Source organism: Heterocephalus glaber, unplaced genomic scaffold (genome assembly GCF_053883595.1).
Source record: "Heterocephalus glaber isolate CG9 unplaced genomic scaffold, H.glaber_assembly_v1.0 deba00001861, whole genome shotgun sequence".
In the NCBI taxonomy this organism is placed as follows: Eukaryota; Metazoa; Chordata; class Mammalia; order Rodentia; family Bathyergidae; genus Heterocephalus; species Heterocephalus glaber.
The window spans coordinates 1,045,203-1,052,869 of record NW_028258501.1 but is presented as its reverse complement, the minus strand read 5'-3'; the positions used below and the strand labels follow the sequence as shown (position 1 = coordinate 1,052,869).

At 45.1% G+C, this 7,667-nt stretch overlaps 1 long non-coding RNA gene across 1 annotated transcript; it reads right to left on the bottom strand.

Annotated features, from left to right (window-relative positions):
• Positions 1-1,422: 1,422 nt before the first annotated feature.
• Positions 1,423-2,463, bottom strand: LOC147820553 (uncharacterized). The gene is made up of 3 exons (XR_015448413.1): positions 2,285-2,463; positions 1,776-1,898; positions 1,423-1,606 (listed from the first exon to the last, which is right to left on the bottom strand). It is a non-coding gene; the product is annotated as an uncharacterized LOC147820553 (long non-coding RNA).
• Between the last annotated feature and the right edge of the window lie 5,204 nt (positions 2,464-7,667).

Here is a 7,667-nt window from a genome sequence, read left to right as displayed (position 1 = left end):
TGGTACATTTTAGGTATACAATTCATTTACATTTATCATTGGGTGTTTGTACCTGTATATGATATATCTTGGTTCTTAGTTTTTCCCCATCACCTGGGCGCCCTAAATTGGTTTTTATTTGCTTCTGTATCCTCCTTACACACCCCCTAGTTTCATGTCACTAGAAAGACCACACACCCCCCTTGATCAAATATATAAAAGCTGGAACTTCTCTTTGTTCAATGCTTTCCTTTGGACAACAGTCTGTTGAGTCAGTGTACACCTTAAACCTGAAATGAATTCTCCCAAACCTCATTGGTCTGTGCTGTTTCTTGGAAATAGTATTTCCTGGGAATTTTAAAGGTAAAAATGCGGAGGAGTACGTGAGATATTTTGAGATCCAGTCAGCCCTGGACACCAGATGTCATAATAAGGTCATACTCTTCAGAGGTTGAAAAGGAAAGCCAACTCGGAAGGTGATCGTGAGAGTCACTGCACTGCAGCTCTGCCTGAGCTGCTGACCTCACCACGCCTCTGCATCCCCTAAGAGCAGTCTCCTCGGGTGGGGACTTAGTTCAGTGGCACCTTGCCTAACAAGCGCAAGGTCCTGAGTTGGATACCAGGTACCCGGGCGGGGGGCCGGGGGAGATAGGTCTCCGTGAGCCTTCCTCCAGCCTTCCCTGAGAACCCAGAACCCACCCACTTGCCCCTGCTTGGAGAGTTTCCTCCTCCGCCCTCTCCCCCAGGTGTCCCCTTAACCCTTGTGTCTCAAGATGTATAATGTCATCCTTTCTGGTTTTATCTTTAAAACCTCCTTCGCCTCAACCTCTTTGGCTGTGCTCATAGTGCACCGAGGCATGCACATTCCTATTGCGAGGCTATTCTATCCCCTATAAATGCCATGATGCCTTAAAGATGGGCAGGGGCTGGCTCAGGCCTGGGGCCCTGGGGCCTAAGCCCCCTGTAGGGTGTCATGGGGCAGGCGCTAGGGGCTGGCACTCGGCTGCCTTCTGAACTTTGGTTTATGGTAGTCAAAGGGAGAGGGTGACAGGACCAAGTCCCCCACTCCAGCAGTTCACCAGCCTTGCACTCTGACCTCGTGCCCATGGGTAGGTATGCTCATGTTTTCTGCATTATTGATATTCACCTGTTGTTGAATTTACTAACTCCACCTCCGTGTGTAAATGTGTATCCCCCGTGGGAAATTGCCATCTGTCCTCAGAGCACAAAAGCCAGGAAACAGGAAGGTACTGTAACTGAAAGAAACTCAGGCACGGGATGATTGCTCAGCTTCATTTGACTTATTTATGTTCTGCAAACATTTGACCATGTCTCCCACCCACCAACATGAAAACACAAGTGGGCCCCGGGCATGCCATGAGTGATTATTAAAGGCAGAAAAAATGAGGATCTGAGGAGAACATGGCAATAAACTCAAAACCTTGGAGCCTAGGGAAGGATGCAGTCTGGCACGGAACACATAGGTTTGAGATCCTTCTTCCTATTCAGCAGTCTGGGGACCTGGGGGTCCCAGGCTGTGCATGACCTAGAAGATGAGGGAAAAAGGTCCTCAAGGAAGGAGGTGAACACTGTGTGGAGGCGGCCAAGGTCTTGGGAAACCCATCTCCTGTAAGTGAGAGAAAACAAAAATCCAGTCAATAGTCAGGACTCTAAACTAGCAAGCGTGGCCCCGCCCTGTTTAGTCCTAACACTTAGGCAGCTCCCAGTGTCCATTAAAAAGCCCCTCCCTATAGTTGTGGCCACACCCCCAGAAGCCCAGCCCTTTGAGGACGGACACATTCAACAAATTGCCATTCACTGTCAGTTCTCGGTGAACATTCGGGTGTTCCTGAGAGGCAGCCAAGGTCCTTCGGGCGACCTCCGCCTCTCCTGGATATGGGAAAGGCACCCTGAGGCTGCTGTGGAGAGTGGTCAAGGCACGGTGCTGTAGGGACCGGGCCCCCGGATCGGCCAGGCCCTCACACCCCCCGCCCCGCAGCTGCCCCACATCCCGGGCGCCTCAGGCCTCCTCTCTGCAGGCTTCTGCCTCCCCCGCCTCGTCTGCCTCCCCCGCCTCGTCTGCCTCCCCCACCTCGTCTGCCTCCCCCGCATCGGCCCGCCTGGCTCTGCCTGGCCTGGACCACAGCCCTGCTCCTGGCCCAGGCCCTTGGCCCTCCGGCTTCGGCCTGGCCTCTCCTGCTCTCCATCCCTGTGCCGCTGCCCCGCTGAGTCCCAGCCGCCCCTCTCCTGACGCTTCCCTGTCCCCCCACGTCACGGGCCACGCAGGCCACGTCAGGAAGGATACAGTTCATGCGGTTGCGCAGTTGGCCAAGCAGACATGAGCATAATCTGCCCTGTGCCATCAGAAACAAGAACAACAGGCGAAACTGCTGGAGCGTTAGTACCAACATCGCCAGAGACACCTGCTGAGCCTCGGCCCCCCGGCTTTCCGGCATCACTCTGCCCATCAAGGATTCTGCTGCCATCGTGGTCATCTTCGTGGCCACCTGCAATACTCCCACCGCCTGCAGGGGCTTGCATGCCGGACTTGCCTCTTCCCCTTTGAGTCTAGCTCGACCTCGATCAGGATCACGACCTCTCAACATAGGCTCCTTCCAGGGCAGGAAGCGCGTGCAAAGCTCCGTCCCTGCTCCACCCACAATTCTCCTCCTGAGGCCAACAGCGCCTGCGCATACAGGCCTTCAGGCATTGTGTTTCCCGCCAAACTTGCCTCCACACCTGGCACAAAACTTCGGTTGCCGGGCAACGGGTGCCCCACCCAGGAGCGCCCCCCCACACCAGTGCCCATGTGCAGTGGACCCCCAGGTGTCTGGTCCCTTCCAAACTGGCCCAGTCCTGAGTCCCACAGACCCCTTTGGCCACAGAGGAGCCTCGGGGCCTTTGCTCTGGCTCTGCCCATCGGCAGCTGTCCTCCCCTGCGTCCCCCAGGACACAGGAGGTGTCACGCTGGGCAGGGCTCTTCCGGCCACGCTGTTTAGAACTGCATCCTGCCACCGCACCTGCATGGCTTCACCCTGTGGGGGGCGGGACACGGGTACGAGCTGCTGGGACTCCAGGAGTCTGGGAGTCGCGGAAGCCTGCTCAGCCGAGGGTGTGACTGCGATAGGGACGTTATCAATTGTATTTTTATATCGTAAGTATTAATGCAGAGTAATTGTGCAAATGGTTAGGAACACTTTTTATTCTTTTTTGGTACTGGGGATTGAACTCGGGACCTTGCGTTTGCGAGGCAGGTGGCAGAAACACTGAGCTAAATCCCGAGCCCAGTAATTGTACAAATGAATGGGTAACTGGGCCAGGGATTTAGCTCAGTGGTTCTCTGTGACGTTTCCCTACATGCAGATATTATGATTTGTTTTTGTCCATCTGCTCTCACGTCATTTCTTTCCTTCCTCTCCCCTCTGCCCATATTCTTACGCAACTAACACCTTTGTTACTTTCAGGTCATCTTTTTTTGTTTTTTAGGTTTCCACATATTAGTGAAAACGTGCAATACCCGTCTTTCTGAGTCTGGCTTATTTTGCTTTACATGATGGTCCTCCCATCCCACCCATTTTCCTGCTATTGAAATGATTCTGTTCCTCTTTAGGCTGAGTGATACTCCACTGTGGATATGCACCATCCGATGATTCCTTGTCTTGACTCTTGGTTATGCCACAAGTATCTCTTTTGTATGTGCACTTCATTTCTTCTGGTAGATAGCCACGAGCGGTCTAGTAGTATTATTTTTAATTTTTTCAGGAACTTCTATGCTGTTTTCCATCGTGGTTGTACTAGTTTACCTTCCCACCGATAGTGTAGTAGGATTCCTTTTTATCCACATCCTTGCTAGCATTTATTGATTCATTTATTTCTGTATGTTTCTAATACATAATAATTCCATTCATCTTGGGCCAGCATTTATTTGTTGTTTTTTCTTTTTGATACTGGGGATCAAACTTGGGACCTTGTGGTTGTGAGGCAGGCAACGGACCACTGAGCTTAATCCCCGGGCCCTATTTGTTGCTTTTTTGATGATAGCCATTCTGACTCAGGTAAGATGGAACCTCAGTGTAGTTTGGATTTGCATTTTCCCGGTGGCTAAACATATTGAGCATTTTTCATACATTTATGGGCCACTTGTACGTCTTTTGAGATGTGTCTGTTCATGTACTCCCAGCGCTTAGGAGGCCGAGGCAGGAGGATTGCCATGAGTTTGAGGCCAACTGGGGACACATAGTGAGTTCAAGGTCAGCCTGGGCTACAGAGTGAGACTGAGTCCAAAAAGTGTCTCTTCAGATCATTTGCCCATTTTCATTGTATTACTTGTTCTGTTGTTGAGTTTTTTGAGGACTTTATATAAACTAGCCATTAATCGTCTGTTGGTTGAATGTTTGGCAAAGATTTTTTTCCCCTCTTTTAGCATATGTCTTCATTATCAGTTTCCTTTCCTATGCAGACGCTTTTTTAATGGGATGTAATCTATTTGGCAGTTTTTGCTTTTGTTTCTTGAGCTATCAGGATCCTATTCAGGGAATTGTTGTTTGCCCCACTATCTCCTTTTCTTTTTCATTTTGTGGGACTGGGAATTGAGCCCAGGGCCTTCACACTGAGCTACATCCCCAACCCCTTTTTGTTTTTATTTTGAAATATGGTCTTGCTACGTTGATAAGGTGCTCAGGCTGGGTTCGAACTTGCAATCCTCCTGCCCGGCTTCCCAGAGTGCTGGGATTCACAGGTGTGTGCTACCACTCTTAGCTCCCGTGCCAATATCTTCAAGTGTTTCCCCTATGTTTACTTTTAGTCATTTTAGAGTTTTAGGTCTTTGAACCATTTTCAGCAGCTATTTGCACAGGATGAGAGAGAAGGATGAGATGTTTTATCTAGCCCTTATCTAGGATTGAGTTGCCTCAGTCTCCTTCATGTGAATATTCACTATTTCCTGCACCGTTTTGTTGAAGAGGCTGTCTTTTTCGCCACCTATGTTTTTGGCGTCTTTGTTGAGTACCAGATGGCTGTAGATGCGTGTAGTTATTTCTGAGTCCTCTATTGTGTTTCACTGGCCTGCCTGTCTGTTTTTATGGTGATGCCACGCTGGTTTTGTTACGCCTTTGTGGTGTACCTTCAAATCATTTGCTCTTTTTGCACAGGATTGCTTTGGTTATTCTGAATCCTGTGTGTTTCCACATAAATTTGGGGATTTAAAAAATTTCTGTGAAGAATGTCACTAGTATTTTGATATGAATTGTAATGAATCCATAGATTACTTTAAGTAATATTGCCATTTTAACAACTTTAATTCTTTAGGTCCACGAACATGGGAGGATCTCCCCATCTCCCAGCATCTTCTTCAATTTCTGTCTTCACTGCTCTGTAATTTTCATCATAGAGGTCTTTCATTTCCTTGGTTAAGTTTATTTGAGGCTATTGCGGATGGGAGATCTTTTCTGATCTCTTTCTCCCTGACTTCATGATTAGTATACAGAAAGGCTACTGATTTTTATATGTTTGTTTTGTATCCTGCTACTTTGCTGATTTTATCAGTTCTAAGAGTTATTTTTGGTGGCATCCTTAGTGTTTTGGGGTTTTTTTTGGTACCAGGGATCGAACTCAGGTCCTTGCGCTTGTGCAGCAGGTGGCGAAACCACTGAGCTAAATCCCTGGCCCCATCCTTAATGTGTTCTGAGTATAGAATTACATCATCTGCAGAGGGGGATAATATGACTTCCTACTTTTCCATTTGTATTCCTTTCATTTCTTTCTCTTACCTAATTGTTCTGGCTAAAAATTCAAGTACCATATTCAATAAGAGTGGCTCGAATGGACATTCTTGTCTTGTTCTTGATTTTATAGGAAATGCTTTCTGGTTTTCCCTCTTCATGATAATATAGAGCTTTTATTATCTTGAGTTATGATCCTTTGCACCTAATTTTTTCAGGGTTTTTATCATGAAGTGATGCTGAATTTTGCCAAAGGCTTTTTCTGTATTTCTTGAGATGATGGTGTGATGTTTTTAATCCTTGATTGCATTTCTTTGCAGCATCATGTTTATTGATTTGGTTATGTTGAACAATCCTTGCATTTCTGGACCAAACCAACTTGATCATGGTGTATGTTCTATTTAATGTGTTATTGAATTTGATTTATGAGTACTTTATTGATAATTTTTGCATCTATGTTTATCAATGATATTGTCCTATAGATTTTTTGTTGTGCTTTTATCCGGTTTTGGTGGCAGGGTAATCCTAGCTTTGTAGAATACATTTGAAAAGATTCCTTACCTTTTTATTTTATGGTATCACTTGAGGAACTGTGGTATTAGTTCTCTAAAAGTCTGACAAAATCAGAAGTTAATCTGGTCTTTGTCTTCTTTTGGTTGGGTGACTTTTATTACTGCTTCAAAGTCATTCTTTGTTATTGATCTATTTAGGTTTTTAATATTTTCTTGGTTCAATTGTGGTGAGTCATGTGTGTCTAAAATTTGTTCATTTCTTCTAGAGTCTCCAATATATTAGCTTAAGAAATATTCCCTAGTGATCCTATGAGTTTCTATGGTATATATTATAATATCACTTTTTCATCTCCAATTTTGTTTATCTGAGTCTTTTCTTCCTTTCTTTTGGTCAGTTTAGCTAAGGGTATGTTAATTGTGTTTATATTTTCAAAGAACCCACTCTTTGTTTCATTAATCTTTTGTGTTGTGCTTTTAGTCTCTATTTCGTTTATTTTCCCCAGATACTTATTAGTTATTTCCTTCTAGTTCTTTCAGATATAGTTTGTTCTTTTTTATGTTGCCTTTGATTTTACTTTTATTAGTACACATTTGCAGTGCATACTGGTTATATTCATAACGTACATGCCACATCTTAATTCCTTTTATGTCACCTTCCCTTCGCCTCCTTCCTGGATGTGTTTCCGCTAACTTTCCCTCCTCCTCCCTCTATTTCATTCTTCTCTATTAGAAATATTTTATTTTGTTCTTTGTTTGCATTTTGGGTACTCATATAAGAGAAACCATGCAATATTTAACATTTCTGGTTTCAAAGTGCATCCATTTTCTACAAATGACTCAAATTTATCCTTCTTTATGGCAGAATCATCATTTATAAATATCACATTTTCTTTATCCATTCATCTGTTGATAGACATATAGGCTGGTTCCAAGATTTAGCTATTATAGATTGTGCTGCTATAAACATGGGCATGTGTGGATCACTGTAATAGGATGTCTTTCACTCTTTCAGGAAGATGCCAAGAAGGGGAACATCTGGGTCAAACGGGACCTGTAATCCTAGATTTTGAGGAATCTCCACACTGATTCCCACAGTGGTTGCACCACTCTGCACTCTCGCCAACAATGGAGAAGGGTTCCTTTTTCCCCACAGCCTTGCCAGCATTTGCTATCGATTGATGTCTTGATGATAGCCATTCTTTCTGGAGTGAGATAAAATCTCAGTGTTGCTTTAATTTCTCTTGCTTTTAATTTCTCAGCCGACCAGTGATGTTAAACATTTTCTCATATATTTATTTGCTGTTTGTATTTCTTTTTTTTTTTTTTTTTTTTTTTTTTTTTTTTGGTACCAGTGATTGAACTTGGGCCCTTGCACTTGCGAGGCAGGGGGCGGAACCACTGAGCTCAATCCCCAGCCCTGCTGTTTGTATTTCTAAACTTTTTTTTTTTTTTGGTG